General features: G+C 40.1%; 1 pseudogene; it reads right to left on the bottom strand.

The window, feature by feature from the left end:
- The window catches only part of LOC149249718 (putative polygalacturonase At1g80170), an 84,292-nt pseudogene extending 81,041 nt beyond the window's left edge, over positions 1 to 3,251 (bottom strand).
- Positions 3,252 to 21,640: the final 18,389 nt, after the last annotated feature.

The raw sequence follows: 21,640 nt of genomic DNA, 5'->3' as shown, positions 1-21,640 counted from the left end.
GGGAGTCCCCAATAGGTTTTTATCCATCCATAGGTAACCGAGTTTGTCGCCTTGTATACTGTGATACATCAAACACAACATCTGGGGGGATTGGTTGTCATACGTTACGTCCTTGGTTTGCCAAGGTGTATATTGTAGTTCACAGTTGCTTGGTAAACCTTTATGCCTAGTTACCCATTTTTTTATTTATTTTTTGTTGATTTATAAAATTAATTGATCACGGAATAACATCTTACCCGTAAAATAACTCCTTTTGTCGTCAAAATGAATGGTTAATTGTAAAAACCAAATTAAGCCAAAAGTATTCACCAACACAAAATTAGTAATTGATTTCATGAAAAATACATTATGGAAGAACCACCAAATCATCCACCGTGCCACGTACAAGGTTCACCTCCCATATCCTCTTCACATTTTGAAGCTGATAGGTTACAACAAGGAGTCCAAAACGAGACCCCCAATACAAAACACAATATCTATGGAGATTCTAATGCACCTGATCCACCTAGATTTGTAGATTATGATATTGTTGAGCCTGAGAACCTTGAGAACCAATTTTTTTAACTTGGTATCTTCCTCAGTGTGCATCCCCTTTCTCCCCAACCACCGCCTCAAGAGTTGGTCACTTCATCTCAGGACTCTCCTCCGGCTAGTCCTCAACCTACTTCAGAGTTCTTTCTTTTTCCTCCCAATCCACTCTTTGATCTGGATCATGTTTATCTATCACCTCTGCATCTGTATAGCCCTTTTGATACTCCTAAGATACCCTTGGATTCTTCTCCTAGAGTGTCTCAGGTTCCGATTCGAGAATCGTTCCCAAACATGTTGACAAATAGTGATAACACATATGTAGAGTCAACACCCCATGGTGTTCCTTTGGAAACATCTAAAACCCATGTTCCAGGTGTTGATGTTAATCCTATATCACTCCTTCCTCTTGACAGCTTCCCTTCTGTTTCTCTCCCTACAATATGACAAGTGGGCCAAGTACAACTCCTACTTACAGTGCACCCTTGCAGGGAAAATTTTAAGAACCCCCCCTAGATTTATAAATATAATAAATGGGCGAATCTCCATGGTATATAGGAAAAATGGAAGGCGATTTTATCAATAATATAATATGTGTATATAATTTTTTGGCGAATCTCTCACCAGGCATGGCGAATACTTTACTCAATTATAAAATCTTGTAAGATCTTGGCGAGTATTTCACTAAATAATAAAACTTTGTAAAGTCCTAGTGAATCTTAGCATAGGCTACATGCTGGTTTAATTCCCCCATTTAAATAGGCTACATTCCAGGTGAATACCATGGGTCAATACCATGTGCCATTTTGGTGAATACCATGGGTCAATACCATGTGCCATTTTTATTTTTATTAATTCTAATATTAGGGTTAATAATGGTTTCTTGCATGGTATTAATAACAATCTAGTCCATGGTATTTGTTCCATAGTATTTTGGCCATAGGTTTCACCTAAATATAACCCATTTTTTGAGTGTTCGTAAATATAAGGTGACTTATGGAGTAAATATAAAAAATGTTTTATTTATTTACGATACGTCTAGTTTATTTATATTTTTATTTATTTACCATACCTTTTGAGTAAGTATAAAAAGACGTTTTATTTATTTACCATACCTCCACTTTACTTATATTTTTATTTGTTTACACCCTTACATGTATATAAGGTGACTTATGGAGTAAATATAAAAAATGTTTTATTTATTTACCATATCTCTCATTTATTTATATTTTTATTAATTTACCATACCTCTTTTATAAATATGGTATTTGGCCCATAGGATTCACTTAAATAAAACCTATTCTTGAAAATTGGCGAATGGATTCACTTAAATAAAACCTATTCTTGAAAATGGGCGAATGGAAGGTTGTAAGTCCTAATTTCAAGGGCTAAATTTACCTTTTTTACCCTCTCCCTTAAAATAAGGTGGGCTATTTGAGGTGATTTGTAAAAATGTACTATGATACAAAATATTCGCCCACTAAAAATTTAAAACACCTTAATTTCACCAAAGGGTGAACATTCGCCCCTAAAATTATCCTTGCACCCTTGGTCCCGTTGGGTTATAACTCTCTCAAGAATGCTTTTTTCGACACTTCTGGTGCAACTTAAATGTTTAATAACCCCATTTGGTCATCTGGTGTCACCCCTAGTACTGGCTCGTTTGTTGCAAACGTATCAGCACCTAAGAAAACCCCTACCCAGCCTACGGTAACGATAGGTCAAACTCAGGTTCCTCTTAGGTCTTCTACTCCTTCTACCATAGCCATGGTAACCGCGATCCCCACTCAAAGTGGATATCCTATGAGTTCATGTATTCCACTATATGGGGTAAAATGCCTCCACCCTACATACCTCCTGCTTCTAGTGGAAACCATGTGAACTATGGACCCCCTCCTCCCACATCGGGGGTAAATCAACCCACTAGTGTTATTTCTAACCTGGGTGGAATGTCAGTTCCATCTGTATCAAGTACTGTCACGGGGAACCCCTTGCAAAGTCACCAACTCCCCTTGACTCAACCTTCCTACCAACAAACATATGTTCCTACTGGATCTCAACAGCCTCAAATTCCACTATTGGGAGTTCCTCCCAATCAGCAGGCAGGTCCCCAAATGTAGTATGGCCCCAATCCTTCGTATCCTCCTGGGACTAGTAATCCCCCTCTGCAGTCACATATTCTTGTCCAACTGTAGCAAGGAGCTTACCCGCAACTGCAGTCGTAGGTTTCCTTCCAATCCCAACAGGGACCTTACTACAAATCATAGCTACAGGTTCCTTTTCAATTACAATAAGGACCTTACCAGCAACTACAAACATGGTTCCTTTTCAATCACAACAGGGAACTTACCAGCAGTCGCAACCCCAAGTTTCCTTCCAATCCCAAAATGGACCTTACCATCAGCCGCAGCCGCGTGCTCCCTTTCAATCACAACAGGGACCTTACCAGTAACCACAACCATAGTCGCAGCAAATACCCTACTAGCAACAGTGTGGTTAGTTTGTCTCATAGACTCCGTATGTTCCATATGGTCTTTACTAGACTCCATACGTTCCATATGGTCAACCTCCTTATGGTTAAAACCCACCATAGTAGGGGCAAACACAACCTCCTTATGGTCAAAACCCACCACAGTGGGGGTAGACCCAACCTCAGCAAGGTTGGAATACTCAGTTTGGTATATATTAGAGACCTTATACCCCATATAATCCACAACTTCCATTCTTGGCAATGTTGGAATTGTCAGGTGTGTCAGAGCTTACAAATGACCCAATACTACACTCATCTTATTGGCCTTCGGTACCAACTAAAATACCAAGTGACTATCCTAAGTTCAAAGGTAAATATGGAGAAGACCCTCAAGCACATGTTATGACTTACCACCTTTGGTGTTCCTCTAACTCTTGGGTTGATGATTCAATCTGGTTGCGTCTTTTCCAATGCACTTTGATGGGTGCTACCGCTAAATGGTACATCAAGCTCCCTCAAGGTGCTTTCCAAGATTTCAATTCTTTGGCCATGGCTTTCCTCACCCATTTCCAATTGCTTGTCTGGTACGATATTGGAACCCATATCTTAACATCTTTACAGCAGATGACCTCCACTCATATCTCTGATCATATCCATGAATGGAGACATAGGCGTCATCTCATCAAATTTGACATCTCGGATCAGCTTTTGACTGAATGGTTTACTAAATCATTCATCCCCCCTATCGCTAAATACATAGCCATGGGTGGCTATGTAATTGTGGAACAAGCTATCCCCCATTCCCAATGTTTGGATCTTGTCCATTCACAATCTGGCACGTTGTATGAACTGCTACCTAGTGCCTCACAACCTTCAACTAGTCCTGCATCCTCAAGACATGAAGATTCACCACCTATTACTAGTGTCATTGGATCTAACTAGTGTCATTGGATCTGTGGCTTAGCGGTCTAGTAGTACCCCGACTCCTTATACGAAACCTAAATCTACTCAGGCCACTGCAACCTCCAATATTGTAGACAACTTAAAGAATCATGGTAAAACCTCAGAGGTAAATGATGTCCAGTCTAATGCAATAGATAAATGCTTGAAATGAAATAAAAAGGGTAAAGTAAAACCTAAGTAGGATACTCACAAATAGGATTCCCCAAAATCGTCAGCTGACAATTCATCAGAGCAAAAGCCAAAATATCCTTACCTTATTTGTGATTAGGATCATTACACTAAGGATTATCCCCAACGTGCCAAAGTAAATTGTCTTCTAAAAGGCACCTCAAGGATTCCAGTTGTTCTAAAGGAACAATTCTCATATTAGCAAATGCAAATGGTATATAAACCCCGAGATCAGACCTTTGGAAGCTCTCAAGTGTTCATGAGTGGCTCGGAACCTATTTTCGTAGCTACCAGATCAAGAGAGTATCCAACTCCTGAAAGACTCGTGGTGGAGAAAGATGCCATTGATATACCCTCTTCATCCACTTCATCTAATTCTAGTCCTATCCATGTCAAGAAACCTAGCACTAATTCCATAATCTGACCACCCCCTAAAGGTGTTCTTTAGAAATCGTCTTATAATCCAAATGTGCAAGCTGCACAACACTACAATATGGTAGAGGATTTGGCTCAAGCACCCTCGACGATGCCAGCCTTATAATTCCTCCAAATGTGTCCATCACAATGGAAAGTTTTTCTATCTACCATTAGAGGAATTGATCCCACGGATTCCATCTTAATCACTTTTGATCTTGAAAATCATGTCCCTTGCCTACCACTGCAACTTGCTTTTCTCATACAAGTTGTTGTTATGGTAAAAACTATTCACCAAACTATTTTTGATGAAGGAGCCTCTACCTGCATTATGTCCATATCATGTTGGAAAGTCCTTGGCTCCCCTCATCTCAACCAATCCCTGAATACTTTGGAAGCTTTTGATGGCAGAGGTTTTCAACCGTATGGTATTCTCAACTCTTTACCCATTCAGTTAGAAGGAAAGACTGTAAATTTGGAAGTAGAGTTTTTTGATGCAAATCTCAATTATAACCTTCTATTTGGGCATAGATGGACTCACACAATGATTTGTGTACTTCACTTTCCCCACCAAGGGAAAATTGTCACAGTAGACCAATCGACCTTCTTTTTCTCTAACTCTTCAATTGGTAATGTACCTTATGTTGGGAAAAACACCATTCCTTATGAAAATGTTGGAGTGGGTCTTTTCAAAGAATCTTCTTTAATGGGAACTTTTTCCCTTCCTCCTCCCACCAGTGTTGCTTCATTTAATATAATCTTGTCTAGTAACAGCCCTTGGATCATCCCTAGCCCTAATCAGATTGATAATTTTAGTGACACCATGTCGCTCAGCCTCGTTCCATAAGCTTATCAAGTTGTCCTTTTGGATTTCGCAGCTGCATCTGAAACCAACGATCAATTAGGTATAGTCCTAAACTTGTATTTTCAAACTCCTTGGCTTGGTTCCTCAGATTATGAAGATCCTTTGAATGAGACTTTCCTTAATGACGAAAGCATCATTGAATTCATGTCTCTTGAGGAAACCCCTTGGAATGATATCCATCATCGTTCCTCTTTTCTTCCTAGCCTTGGTGTGATTCCTACCTATCTAGATACTTTAGTTTCCCCTGCAACAACTGCTCCCTTTTAAATGCCCAACTTAGTTCATGTGGTGTTGTTTGAAGGAAATTTGGGAAACATTTCAGCAACCTTGCCCATTGACATCTCTATGAAACCAGGGATAGTCGAAAACATTTACATAGGGGCCTCTTGTTCTTCTTGTGAGATTAAGATCAATACAGCCCTATTTAAAGAATTTCACAATGTCTTCTCTTGGACCTATGAAGAAATGCCTAGAATTGATCCAAGCATTGTGGTGCATGAGATCCCAATATACCCTGAAGCAAAATCTATTCGACAACTTCTTTGTCCGGTACACCCAAGGAAGGTAGTTGTCACTAAAGGTGAAGTAGAAAAAATATCAAAGATGGCTTTATTTACCCCATACCACTGACATATTGGGTTTCCAATATCATTCTAGTGACTAAAAATCAAGGAACCATACATGTCTATGTTTATTATAGAGATATTAATTGAGCTTTTCCTAAGGATAATTTCCCTACTTCCTTTATCGACCAGATTATCAATGAATGTGCTGGGAGTGAAATATTTTCCTTTATGGATGGATTTTCTGGATATAACCAGATTAATATCCTTCCTGTTAATCAACATAAGACTACCTTTATCTGTCTTTGGCAAACTTTTGCTTATAAAAATATTCCTTTGGGCCTTAAAAATATTGGTGCAACCTTCCAAAGGTCCATTTCTTATGCTTTCCACGATATCAAAAATATAGTTCAGCCATATCTTGATGATTTACCCGCACACTCGTCTAGACATCAAGACCATCCGGCTCACCTTCGAGTGATTTTTATTCACTGCCGAAACTATAATATCCATTTAAATCCTCATAAATGTGTCTTTTGCATTGAATCTAGTCATCTCTTAGGATTTGTAGTGTCCAAAGAAGGCATCTGAATTAATCCTCTTAAGGTGGAGGCCATTTTCAATCTACCACATCCATCTTCTTTACATCAACTTTAGATTTTTCAAAGGGAAGACAAAATTTCTTCGTCACTTCATCCCAAACTATGCTGAGCTTGCCAAGGGTTTTACTCACATTTTGAAGAAAGGGGTCCCATTCATTTAGGATGACATTGCCCAGAAATCCTTTGATGCTTCAAAGACCGCACTCATTAGCACACCTTTGTTGCATCCTCCTAATTACCATCGCGCTTATTTCCTATACGTGGTCACTACTAACAGTACCATTAATATGGTGTCATTTCAAGATGATGACGACGTAAATGAACATGTGATATACTACCTCAATCGTAATCTCTTTGATGTTGAGACTCGGTATGCCCATGTAGAGAAGTTGGCTTTGGAAGTAGTTCATGTTGTCCTATGTTTTCACCACTACATCCTCTTACACAAAACTATAGTGATATTTGATTGTAACCCCATGACTTATATTTGTCTCATCAGTTGCTTGGGGGAAAATACTCCAAATGGATTTTCATCCTGTAGGAGTTCAACTTAGAGTTCACTAAAGCTAAGTCAAAGAAATCACTAGTTTTGCTAAATTGATTTGTGATCTTCCCTCTACAGACACAACTACTGTATCTGATGAGTTGATTCCTGATGAATCTCTCTTCCTTATTAGCACCCATGATCCATGGTATGGATATATCATCATATATCTCCAAACTCAGACCTTTAGACCATAGTTATCTCACTCTAAACGATGTTGAATCTAGTACCAATCCCAACCCTATTACATTATTGGGGATACCTTATACCGCCTTGGTGTGGATTTAGTCCTTCGACGGTGTTTGACACATGAGGAATCTAAGAAATATTTAAATGATTGCCACTTTGGAGGTTGTGGCATTCATATGTCAGGATACAAAAAAACTCAAAATATCCTTCGCACCGGCTACTTTTGGCCTTCCATCTTCAAAGATTGCATTCTTGCAGTCCAGAAATGTCACGCTTGCCAAATCTATAACCAGAAATAGTGAACCCCACCCACTCCCTTACACCCAGTTATTATCATTGGTCCATTTGCAAAATGGGGCATTGATTTCATGACTTGTAACCCTCACTCGACCGGGGGGCATGGGTACATCATCGTTGTCATGGATTATTTCACAAAATGGGCTGAGGTGATGCCTACATATGATGTCGATGGTAAAATTGCTACTCTATTCCTTTTTAATCATGTCATAGCTCGGTTTGGTGTTCTAAAAGCCATAGTCACCAACCATGGCTCCCATTTCCGTAATTACATGATGACAAAACTCACTGCTCAGTTGGGCTTACATCACGATAGCTCAACTCCATATTACCCATAGGCCAATGGTCAAGTTGAAGTTGTCAACAAATTTTGGTCATTATGCTTCAACGAACTATTGGGATGCATAAAAGGAATTGGAATCTCATGCTTTTTTCAACCTTATGGGAATATCGAATCTCTGATAAAACAACAACCAGATTCACATCTTTCCAATTGGTGTATGGTCTGGAAGCCACTCTACCCATTGAGTGTGAGATCTCATCATTTAAGCTAGTTGTCAAACTACTTCCTGGTACTTCACCTAAAGAATAACGGTTGCTTTACTTAGAATGCCCTGACAAGACTTCCCAACTTTCCACATTGGTAATTGAGACTCAAAAAAGACGAGGTAAAGCCTAATATGATAAAATTGTGAGCCCTCGTGCATATGTGGAAGGTGACTTGGTCTTATTGTACGATCAAGCTAACAATAAATTAGGAGCTGGAAAGTTCGAACCCATGTGGCATGGACCCTATATTGTCAAATGTGTATTACAAAAGGGTGCATATGAGTTAGTTGATTATGATGGAAATCAGTTGTTTGAGCCCCACAATGGGCTCTACTTGAAAAATTATTATGCTTAATCTTGCGTAGATACTTTGTACATTAGTGTGTGTTTCATTAGTGTGTTTTATTTTGGTGTGATTGTTTTCATTTTTGCAAACATGTTTTCCCCTGCTTACTGCGTGTTCCACTTGGTTTTCATACGTCGACAAACCCTCTTCCTTATGTCAGTTTCGTTGATGGTGCTTATTGTAGTACATAGAATCTGTCTTCCACTCCGTGGGCACTTTTTGTTATCGATGAGGAGTTAGTGAGTTTACAAGGTATATGTCTAGGGCACAAAACTAACAATATAGCAAAATATAGTGTTGGCATCGAACTATTGTTGGAAGATAATGCTCTTGGTATTAAAGCATTGGTTGTTAAACTTCATTCACAACTCATTGTATTACAATTAAATAGTGATTATTCTGTCAGAAACCCTAACATTTTAAGAATGTATTTGTGTGTTCGTCTCTTGGAAAGAAATTTTGATTACATAAGATATCAACACATTCCAAGACATCTAAATACATTGGCAGATGCATTAGATAACCATGTTTTAGATCAACATTTACAACATATGTAAAAAAAAAACATGATACAATAGGAAAATTAGGTACATAAGGTAAAACATGTATATATAGATCACCATATAGAGTTTGCAAAATGTTTTTTACATCAAAAATCAAAATTTGTGTTCTGAGACACATGGCTCCTCAAGCCTACATAAGTGAAAAAATAAGACTAGAGACATGTCTATCCACCAACATGATGCTCATGATAGCATGATATAGCCCTAACAACTCAGTCGAATAGTTGATGCAGTCTAGCTGATAACCCCATGGTATGCCTCTGATACTAAAGTGGCACCTCATCAATAGTAGCATAATCTAGAATGCCTCTAGTCAAGCCCTCCATATTGTGCTTCACCTCCACCATAGGATCGACTCCCTCGACATAAGGTGAATCCTCAAGTTTTCATCCCTCTCTCCTCACTATCACAGAAACACTTGGAGGTATCTCTAGTCGCACATCTACAAAATATCACGAGTCTCGATCTCAGTTCACATAATTTAAAAAATAAAAATAAAACCATTAAACAGACTTGGAAAACTTAAAAAATAGTTATTTACCTGAGTCATTCCACTACACTCCAAGTGGCAGTGGGAGATCAGGATCTCCTTGGAAATATGTCCCAACATAGGCCCAATCATCCACCATGATGAGCTACTAACGTAGCCATACAAAGAACACAGGTGGAAAAGACATTTGTTGCCCACCTCCATGACAAGGCATAAACTCTCCCCACCGCAGTAAACGTGGATCCTAGGTCTAGGAGCTTCTACCTACACCCACTGATATCTGAACAGCAGAACCTGCTCTAGAAATAACATCACCAAAATTGATCTGTAGCCAAATTGTTTGAGTTTACCTGTCTTGCACTTGGTGAGCTGGTCTTTCATATTGACCAGTAGTCCTTCACACTAGTTGAACACGGTCGGACTGAGGCAATCCACTGCATACTAGAATTGGGATTTTCTCACCTCATGTAGAGCTTGGACCCCAACCATTCGAACTATGGTGTAGAGAATTTTTCTTAATGGAATATTTGTGATGGTTTTGATGTCTATCTTCCCACTTTTTGTCTTGCGGGAACCATGGCAATGTCTAGCTATTAGCATGTCAGTGCTTTCTCCTCCAACATGAGGACTAGATAATTGAACTTGTTGTCCTCTCTTGGACAAACCAATGATGAAGTATATGTCTACAACTTCTATGTCAAGCTCTTGGTCCCCTATTATAAACATCTAACGGTCTACATCCCACCATCCTATCAAGTGTTGCAATAAATCCACTTGGGCTCTGATCCCAAGGGTACGAAAGAATTTAAGAAATCCACATGCATGAAGAGCCCTTATGCAATTAGGATCATGTGATGCTTGATGATCTTCCGCTTCATGGCCTCTTTCTTTCCACTCAATAGCCATTTTCTCCAACAAATAACCTGTAAAACATCATTGAACAAGGTTTTAATTAGATTCCATGGAGGAAAATTTGCAAAACAATTAGTAATTTTAGAGATCTATTGAAAAAAATTATTTCACGATGCCAAAATCTCTATCCCTAATTTTTTTTGGGCTTCCAGCATGAGGGCACCGTTAAGCTCAGGGAGGGAACTGTGATCTCGATGGGTAAAATTGACGTTGACCGCCTTCAACTCAATTTTTCTTCAGACCCTCTTAGCTACCTATTCTATGGGTTAAATTGCTTGAAATTACTATCAAATTGTAGAGGAAGGACAAATCTCTTACCTGTGACAGAAAGTTTATTGAATGGTGTCCTGGATCGATCACACTCCTCGCTTGAAGATGGGGTAAATTTAGGGTAAAATGTGCTCTCCAATTCACAAAATGACAAATGGTAAATTTATTTTTACTTTTGGAGTTTATATAAACTTTTTTTAAGTATTTTTACCATTTAGGGCATATTTTTTGCTATATTTATATATTTTTCTTGAACTGGGTAACATTTGTTCACATGTGTAGCAACAGGTTATTACTAATTGCCAATGGTAATTGATTTTATATGAACTATCGAGTTTTATTTTATCACATTTTTCGACTCGTAAAAATAAACAAAAATGGAACCCCCTTGGTGTTATAGACATTTTTGTGCCTTACAGCATTGAGCATGAAATGTCCATAATCTAAGGGATCCAAAGTCCCTAAACATGTTGTTCCTACCCCTAGAGGAACAAGGCTAACAAACCACAGCAATTCACAGAAGTTCTCCACCAGAAACTGCTCAAAAACAAGTCAATTCAGGATCATTTCAGTGGCTACACTAGCTGTTTGCGCTGAATGTCAAAGCCAACACTGGCTACCTGCGTTGAATGTCAAATGGAACACTGGCTACCTGCGCTGAACGAGAGTGGACATGTGGCAGGCTCATTTCTCAAGGTGTCAAAACCCAGGAAGCTTCCAAAATGACACTTGCCTCAGGGAATTCGACTGGTGATGAGTAAGAGGTTCCAAATCTCCAAGTGGACTCAAGAACTGATAGAGGGAGAGGACACTAGTCAGATCTCAAGCTGACTCATCCTCTCTCCAAACATCTATATATGGATCTCTCCTCCATGAGATCTAGAGGTTGGAATTTTTTTATTGCAAAGAATTGTTGTTGGTTTGAGATTGGAATCATTGGGTGCTTAATGCTTTGAAAGGGGCGAAGATAGGAATTCCATTTGCTGGGAAGGAGATGCTGGATTGGAGCCCTCTGGGTTGTATCTCTTCCTGAACCTTGTTATTCATCAATAAAGCTATCTTGGTTTCTCCTATATGTTGATGTATTTTTGATGTATGAATGCATTAGTATGTTTAGTTTATTTCTAATCCTAAACTAGTTATGAATGTGAATATCTGTCTTTGTGTAGTGTTCTTCTCTTGTCGCAAGTAGCTGTTCTCTTGTCGCAAGTAGTTGTTCTCTTGTGATCTTACAGGAACCCGTTGAAACTGGACAAGCAAGAAGGCTAGCTGTTCTCTTGTGATCTTGCATGAACCTGTTAAAGCTGGGCGAGTGAGAAGGCAAGTAGCTGTGAACTCCCAAAGAGAAGAGAGACCGGATCGAGGGACAAACGGAAGACACCGGTAAGTCTATTGATCTCTCTTCTTTCACATTTCATAAAGGAAGAAACCAGCATAGCTATCTCTGTTTGTCGCTAAGGCACTGTCACACCTTAGGTGGATAGGATCGTCCTGCATAGGCATTTTTCCCCACAACAAATTGGTGACTCCACTGGGGAGATCTGTTTAGTCATTTTATTTGTGTTTCTATCATTGTTTGTTTCATAGACTTGACAGCAACAATCGAACTGCAACTGCTTTTCCTGGATGCAAAGTAGACAGTTGCTGCTTTGATCCAATCACTGGACTTGTCTATGATCTGAACAATGGACTCACAAATGATTTGATGATCCTTGTGATAGATCTTAGTATCCCTCAAAGCATCCCTTTGATTACACCTTGCTTGTTGCTTTTATTTGGCCTAAAACAGTGAATTAAATAGCAATCTGTGACCCAGAACCTGTGGGAAACGAGAGTTTCTGCTTCAGCGCAGACCCAGTGAAGGGATTCTGCATTTCAACGTAGGTCCCGTGAAGGCTACCTGCGCTGAATGTCAAAACCCCTATGTTGAGGTTGCGCTGAACCAGTTTGTCCTTGTGCATCTGGGGTTCTCTGCTCTGTTTTGCCTTGTTTTGATCTCTGATTTTTGCAGCCTGTAACCAGCATAGGTACCAGTCTGATAACTCCTTTTCTCTGCTTAGATTCCGCCTCCTTTTGTACAAAACGACTGTGAGTGTTTTTATGTGTTTGTGGCATCACTTACAGTTTTCCTTTGCATGAGTAAAATAGTCATCCTGTAGCCCTTGATTCAGATCTATTGATTGTGATCTTAGGAGAGAGTTCATTGGCTGTTTGCAGTTGATTATACATTTACTCTTGCTTATTGGTTTGAGTTTGTCTCTTTTAAGTGTCGAAACAAGTCTTTATTTCGAAAATCGTCAAGTGTTGTAATCTCTTCTATCTTCTCTGATTTCGAAAAAGTAAACTTGTTTGTAATTGTCATTTAAAAGCAAATTCAAAGTTGTACAAAAAGCTTTCTTTGTAGGCATCAATACTAAGAAAGCGGAAAACAAACACCTGCATTGTGCATTTGCATTTGATAGTTTGCATGTTGGATTTAGGAAAAGTGCATTAGAGTGTGTTGATTGCTCTTTGAGAAAAGATGGTGTCTTTCTTTTCCCTTAGTAGCTAGAATTTTCAAAGTTGAAAAGATATAAAGCTTGCTTATCATCTTTAGACTGCATTTAGGAATTGTATCATACATCTCGTGGTGAACCTTGAAAGGCAAACTTCTAAAAAGATCAACCTAAAATAAATCGAATGAACTTAACAACGCTTTGCAACATAACGCACAACACAGAGGTCTAGGCTAGAGACGTGTTCCGGCGTCGTTAAGCCTGGTGACTATCGATCTCGTGGATGGTGGGTGATTCCTCCTGAGGGACGATAGCGCTAGTACGGATTATGCTCCCACGTACCGTCGCGTATATATTGGGAGACCCCTATAGGCATAAAACCTTTATCCTTAGGAAGCCATGTCGGCCGCCCTACTAATCGCAATGCACTGAACACAGCATTCAGGAAGATCGACTGCCCGTACCCTAAAAAGTATTCTGCAGTTTTGCGAAAAGTTTGGCACACCCTCTGCCTAGAACTCCAGAGCAGTTCCTTTTGGCCTTTTTCAGACTCTATAACGGAAAAAGTCCATCCGAGCATTTCTCACTTCGGGCTCGTTAAAACATCGAAGGAGACTAGAGTCATATTTAGCTTTTTCTCGACTCTTTAAAACTGAAAAAGCAAGTTGTGTCTAAGCGTCGTTAAAAATTTATTTTAAACGGAACAATCACCCTTTAATTCCTGCGTTGATCTTTAGGTTGAAAAAATGGAGCACACCAACCAAGGAATTCCCCTTGGTGGAAATCCTAGTCCCTTCTCCTCTTGGGGAGATGTTGGTGTGCCCCATATGGCCACATTGTCACTTCCAGGACTGACAATTGGCCTGCCGGTCTGGCTCTTTTCAACCAATGTCGTTCAGAACACCACCATTCCTGAACAGTCGAGTCAACAGTTAGACCAGACCAGAGTTGCCAACCAGCCTTCTACCTCATCTAACTCTTCCTCTCCTCCTTCCTCTTCGCTTGACGGAACTGGTAAAACAAAAAACCAAGTTCCTAAGGAGAAGAAGGAAAAGAAGAAGAAAGAGAAGAAGAAGAAGGAGCCAAAGGCGACTAGGGGCAAACAAGTGTCGTCTGACAAAAATCCACACACAGCACTGACCAGGACTAAATCTCCATGTGTCATATGCAAGGGAGACCACTTCCACAGAGATTGTCCCTGCATCCCTCGGATACTAAGGGACTGGTCTCCCCGTTTGCACAATTCGGTAGCATCAACCTCTGATAGCCATGTTGATTGCTCACCGTCGACTAGTGAAAGAGAAGTCCCAGGACAGAGAAAGAAAGCTAGATTTCCCTACAAACTGTGTGAAGGTGATCACGCCATCCACCGTTGTCCCTTCTTAGACGAGGCCAAAATAGTTTTGGAAGATCGCCCGATTTTACGAGCGCAACTTCCTCCTGGATATCAAAAACTCCTGCCAAGTCCTTCACTAGTTGAGAACCCGGCTGGCCCACCCAGGTGGTCAGCCGAAGCACCTATCATTGAAGATGAACCGTCTGGATCCATGCCTGATGAAAGTCAAAAGGTTGAGACGGCAGTTGACCCGGTTTTGCCTTCAGAGGCTCTATCTTCGAATGATACCATCACAGAGGAGAATAAAGACGACACCGTCCAAATTCTCTTCATCAACACTGACTCTGATGAACAAGGGGGAAATGCCCCCATTCCTTTATCGCAGGAAGGAAGTTCGTCCGAGCGATATCCGGCCATCTATTCGGTCCCACCACCAAGCAACCTGGTTGTCTCCTTCGACTGGAACCAACTAGGCAGACCCCGGTTGCCAGCAAGCATACCATTCAGAATTATCGTTCAAATATACAGAATGGTAATGGTTGGCACTATCATTGATGAGGGGGCATCTGTGAGTATCCTTTCCTCTATTGCTTGGAAAGCGCTTGGTTCGCCAGCGCTTTTGCCTGAAATGAGAAATCTATCAGGCTTTGATAAAGGAACCAGTCGACCTTTAGGGATCCTCCCCAATGTGCCTATAACATTGAAAGGGAAGACCGTTCAAATGAACGTGATGGTCGTTCAAGGACCCTTGGATTATAACCTACTCCTTGGACGAAACTATATATATTGCATGGGAGCTATAGTCTCCTCACTCTTTAGAGTAATGTGTTTTCCGCATGAAGGAAGAGTGGTCAAGCTCGTGGACCAACTTTCATTTCCTGGATCATGCATCGAAAATAGTCACATACCATCCCTAAATGGTCTATTCACGCAAGAAGTGTCTCAACCCACGGTCCGTCCTCCTGATGAGCGCGAGTAATCCGGGAGGATATGACTGGAACCTAGGGGGCATGTGTCTTGGCCTGCTTCGGCAGGAAAACGTTGGGTATAGGGTAGGTTTCCGCGGGAGAATATGACTAGTCTGTACCCCGCCCATGAGGGAAGAGGGTTATTCTGGAATAAGATTCTTTTGTCAAAGTTATGTGTTTGGCACTCGTTGTCACTCACCTTTGTCTATTTCGGTAGACATTGCCGAGGAAGTGTTTTGTTTGAAAGATTAACGAGACAATCTTTGGGTAACCTGAAAGAGGTAAGCCTCTCTCTTTAAAACAATTGTTTTGAAGGAAAAGAAGTAGAGGTAACCTTGAAATCGTACTTTATACCTGGGGGCATGCAAACCTTTTGGAGTGCAAGCAAAGAGCGGTTATTTATCTGTTTTTTTGGGTTAGCCGTTTCCTAACTTGCATAAAGAAAGGATGTGGGGCATAGCTTTGTGAGATGAAGCTCCGTAAAAAAATAGAATCTCAATGAGACACTCTTATCATATGACTGGTATATCGAGCAGTTTTAGCACAAAGTTCATGCTCGTTAAAAAATAAATGCAAGATTCGAGCAGTTTTAGCACAAAGTTCATGCTCGTTAAAAAATAAACGCAAGATCCGAGCGGTTTTAGCACGTAATTCATGCTCGTTAAAAAATAAACGTAAAATCGAGCAAACGTTTCCACCCGCATTTAAGCTCGTTAAAAAATGAACTATCCCGGTAAATAACCACCGTGAATGTAATGTCATCAGCCATTAAAGCCTTGGTCGTGTTTGCACCATCACCTCCACTTTTCCATTGGCCGATCGTTCACCTCCATATGATTGTTTACCCATTTTGAGGAACAGCTGCGAAGAGTGATTACACCTAGCCATCCTTGTGACACTGCTGTGATTGGAAAATTCCAACCTGTACCTGGAATCAGCTGCTAACCCTGTTTATCACTCGTTCCTCAAAAGACGAGTCTTCTTTAAGCTCTTTTCAGCTGACTCGTAAAATATGAAAAGATTGTCGAGTCCTTGGCCTTCCAGCTCGTTAAAAGGACAGGAAGAGTTATCCCTCCTCTAGATTTTAATCTTTTTGGACCTGAGGGATTATTGCACAAAAAGATCGAGCGCTTGTTTTATTCGGCTCGTTAAAACTATCGAAAACTCATCCCTTCTGTATTGTTTTATACTTTTTTGGACTTAAGGGATTAGATGACGAAAAAGGAATTTTGGAGTTAACTTTATGTACCTTTTTAGACTCTCTAAAAATAAAAAGGACCAAGTTATCCTTGTCGTTAGACTCGTTAAAATCATTAAATAGCGACAAACTTGTCTTTAGACGAGAACGAGTTTCACTATCGCTAGGCTCGTTAAAACATAGCGATGGGCTTGCCCGAAGGGCAGGTTATAGAAAAAGCATATGTTATCCTCCTCAAGCTTGACAAAAATAAAGAGGTACTGGTCAGCAATGACTGGGGAAAAATTGGGAGAAACTAAAGAAAACTTTGATGGTAGCAAGTCGCTCTTGAACATGACACTTTTCCTCCGTACCACAATCGGGTTGGGTTGTTTCATTCACCGGTCACATCCATGGTCTCGCCATACCATCCATATTTTGGGTAATGCTACCGATCCATCGTATCAGTGTCGCCATATGTTCAAGAGAAGTCGTTCAGAAAAAGTCAACCGTGTCCCATCCACTGCCATACATTATCCTTCATCTTTTCATGACCGCCACCCTGAATCATATGTCACAGATCGTTTTCACCTCCATTAAAATCATTAGCTCCGTTCCATGTCACTGATGTGGGATTCATTAAGGCCCTCCTTTGACGGATCGCTTCTTGTCGACATCAACTCATTATCCAAGAATTTGATCTAGGAACAACCCCTTCAGTACTTTGAAGCTTGCATGCCTCAATGGCAAGTTTCTCACTTCCGGCGACAGGTATACATCAATGACCTTCGACCGAAAGATTTTGCGTGGTGTTCGATGCCAAGTCCTTTATTCACACCACATGAATTGTACTGCAGTACCTTGAGGGTCATTATCATTATCGGTGATTCCTCTCACGCTTGTTAACGGTTTACATCATTGACCGGTAATCAAGCGATGTCTTTCCATGTTCGACTTCAGAACATTTCTCACATGGATCGACTTGTACTTAGAGTGAAGATCGAACGAGTTTGAAGACCCCGGATCTAGTTTCATCCATCCGGGCTGCGATATATATTCAGGAAAGATAAAGACATTGACATGTACATCATTGCAGCAGATAATCATCCTACTCAAAGGATGATAATTTCATCAAAATTATTAGTCTACCACCAGACGATTGTCTGTTCTATGTACAGAAAAATGAATTTATGAAGCTGAGCATGGGAATGCCCGCCTCAGCTAGATCATGAAAGTAGTATGAAAAATAATGTATTGTATTGTATTGTATTACAGGTCTCCTCTCAGCATTGGATGAACTTCGGATCCCCCTGATAAAGCATTTCACCCGATAAACAGCCTCATACTTTAGGGGGCAACTGTTATAGACATTTTTGTGCCTTACAGCATTGAGCGTGAAATGTCCATAATCTAAGGGATCCAAAGTCCCTAAACATGTTGTTCCTACCCCTAGAGGAACAAGGCTAACAAACCACAGCAATTCACAGAAGTTCTCCACCAGAAACTTCTCAAAAACAAGTCAATTCAGGATCGTTTCAGTGGCTACACTAGCTGTTTGCGCTGAATGTCAAAGCCAACACTGGCTACCTGCGTTGAATGTCAAATGGAACATTGGCTACGTGCACTAAACGAGAGTGGACATGTGGCAGGCTCATTTCTCAAGGTGTCAAAACCCAGGAAGCTTCCAAAATGACACTTGCCTCAGGGAATTCGACTGGTGATGAGTAAGAGGTTCCAAATCTCCAAGTGGAAGCAAGAACCTCCAAGTGGACTCAAGAACTGATAGAGGGAGAGGACACTAGTCAGATCTCAAGCTGACTCATCCTCTCTCCAAACATCTATATATGGATCTCTCCTCCATGAGATCTAGAGGCTGGAATTTTGTTATTGCAAAGAATTGTTGTTGGTTTGAGATTGGAATCATTGGGTGCTTAATGCTTTGAAAGGGGCGAAGATAGGAATTCCATTTGTTGGGAAGGAGATGCTGGATTGGAGCCCTCTGGGTTGTATCTCTTCCTGAACCTTGTTATTCATCAATAAAGCTATCTTGGTTTCTCCTATATGTTGATGTATTTTTGATGTATGAATGCATTAGTATGTTTAGTTTATTTCTAATCCTAAACTAGTTATGAATGTGAATATCTGTCTTTGTGTAGTGTTCTTCTCTTGTCGCAAGTAGCTGTTCTCTTGTCGCAAGTAGCTGTTCTCTTGTTCTCTTGTGATCTTAGAGGAACCCGTTGAAACTAGACAAGCAAGAAGGCAAGTAGCTGTTCTCTTGTGATCTTTCATGAACCTGTTAAAGCTGGGCGAGTGAGAAGGAAAGTAGCTGTGAACTCCCAAAGAGAAGAGAGACCGGATCGAGGGACAAACGGAAGACACCGGTAAGTCTATTTATCTCTCTTCTTTCACATTTCATAAGGAAGAAACCAGCATAGCTGTCTCTGTTTGTTGCTAAGGCACTGTCACACCTTAGGTGGATAGGATCGTCCTGCATAGGCATTTTTCCCCACAACACTTGGAGTAATCTTTTAGCTCTTTTCTAACTCTCAAAATATGAAAAGATTGTTGAGCACTTTTCTTTTCGAACTCGTAAAAGTAAATGAAAAGACATCTACTCAGTATAAGTTTAACCCTTTTCCGGATTGAGATAGACTAGTTACGAAAAAGGAATACCTTAGTCGAACATGGCTAAGAGGTTCTCTTGTGTATTGTTTTCTATGTTTTCAGGCTTAAGAGACTATCTACGAAAAGGAACATCTAGAGTTTTCTTTTTGCCACTTTTTCAAACTCTCTAAACATGAAAAAGACGTCGAGTTACCCCTCCATCGAACTCGTAAAACTAAAACAATGAAGGACTTGTCACCATGAGGAGATCGAGTTACTCCTTCCTAGGGCTTGTTAAAAATACTAGGATGGATTCATCTGAAGGATGAACTTATACGACAAGAATATGGTATCCTCTTCAAGCTTGAGATTAAAGATACTCACTAGAAATAATGGGGAAAAATGGAAGGAAACATATATCCTGTATTTTGTATAAAAGGCAGCATGTCGCTCTTGAACATGACACTTATCCATATCTCGCGTCGAGTTTAGGTTATCCTCACTTCATCACTTTCCTTAATGGGTTTTGGGAATCCATTTGCCTCTCAACTGATTATATCCTATTGTCACTAAAACCTTTGATCATATTTTGAGTCAAATGTTGCCAAATTCTGGAGTTGTGTTGCCAATATGTTTAAGAGAAGTCCCATCTACAATTCAAACCACCTATACCCTGTTTGAATTTTCTGAAACTGTCCTGAATCACTCTTACCAACTCTACAAAATATTATGTTTCATGTCGATGATGTGAGAAGAATTAGGGCCCTCCTTCAACGGATCACTTCATGTCGAGTCCAACTCCTTATCCAGGAGGATGATCTAGAAAATCTCTTTCAATACCTTCAAGCTTTCATGCCTCAATGGCAGGTTCTTCACATTCAATAATAGGTTCACATCACTGGCCTTCAATCAAATGATTCTGCGAGTGTTCAATTTCAGCTTCATTGTTCACACTCATCGATTGTGTTGCTATACCTTGACAGCCATCATCATCATTGGTGATTTCTCTCGTGCCTGTTAATGATTTACATCATTGACCGGTAATCGGGTGGTTTCTACCATGTTCGACTCCAACACATTTATTCGCATGGTTATATTCATACTTTGGTTGGATTGTGACAGAGAAGAAGACCCTAGGTTACATCTGTTAAATCCAGGCTGTGTGGAGTTATTAAGTATTCATAATTTTACATATGATCCCTTTTATTTGGATGGTTGCGTCCATGCAATGGATCCATAAACATAATCATTTCTATTCGGATGGTTGCATCCATGTCGTGGATTCATGTATTGTTAGATGCCTACTCAAAGATTTATTATTAGGCATACTTACATCAGAGATGTCAAATATGTTATATTATGTTTGATTTGCAGGTCCCTTGATGATGTTTCTCCAAGTCCTTGCCTTGGCTTGTAAAGTACTTCAACCATCACTTCCCATTTTCCCTTCATGCTTTAGGGGGAATCTATTATACAATGCATCACACTCCCCATCTCATATCTTGAAGTGTTAAACTTTGTGCCATTAATACCAAAACTAACAGAAGATGTCAATGCATTCACCATGAAACATGTTCAGAAGCATCCCTAAAGAAAAGAATAAGACTTGCCTTGAAAGAATTCTGAAGAAAATTGTCAAAAACTGTGTTTTTTAGGATCAGTGTGTTTTGCATAACTAGTGACCCATGATGATCACTTGCTGCATCATACTCTCCTAGCATTTCCAGCGTGAATTTTATTAGGAAAACCCACATTGATCGTCTTCAGGTAGTTTTTCCCAAAATGGAGGAGAAACTTCTCTTAGTAGAAGTCTCGAGAATGACGAGTTGGTTACAAGTGAATGAGGATTGGAATGAGACCTCCCATTCCTGGTCCTTGATCCTACTTTCATGTATCTTTCCCTTGAGATGTGGAACTTCTCCCTCCTTTCATGGATCCTCAACTCCCTCTTCTTCCCTATAAATCAGATCCCCACTATCCATTAATGGTTGGATTACGATTGGTTGTCTTCCTTGTGTTGAACTATGCCCAATTTGTGCCCATTTTTCTAAGGAGAAAGGAGTCCTTGAAGGACTTGGAAAATCACCTAAAGGAGGCTTCCAACATCAAGGCTTAAGTGGTTGTAATGCTCCCTTTACCATCTATTAATAATACATTATGCATTTTCTTTCCATAAATGTGTTAATTATTTTTCATTTACTGTAATACTCCTTGATTTGTTACATAGTTTATATTGGAATGAATTTTTCTATGTATGTGTTTTTTGTCTCCACGTGATCTTCCTTGCAGGTATTCATCCATAACAGTGAAGAGGAGATTGAGCTTGG

This window comes from Pinus tabuliformis, chromosome 7, assembly GCF_031772625.1.
Source record: "Pinus tabuliformis cultivar Carrire ecotype Pingquan chromosome 7, CPIR1, whole genome shotgun sequence".
In the NCBI taxonomy this organism is placed as follows: domain Eukaryota; kingdom Viridiplantae; phylum Streptophyta; class Pinopsida; order Pinales; family Pinaceae; genus Pinus; species Pinus tabuliformis.
This window is presented reverse-complemented; position numbering and strand designations above follow the sequence as displayed.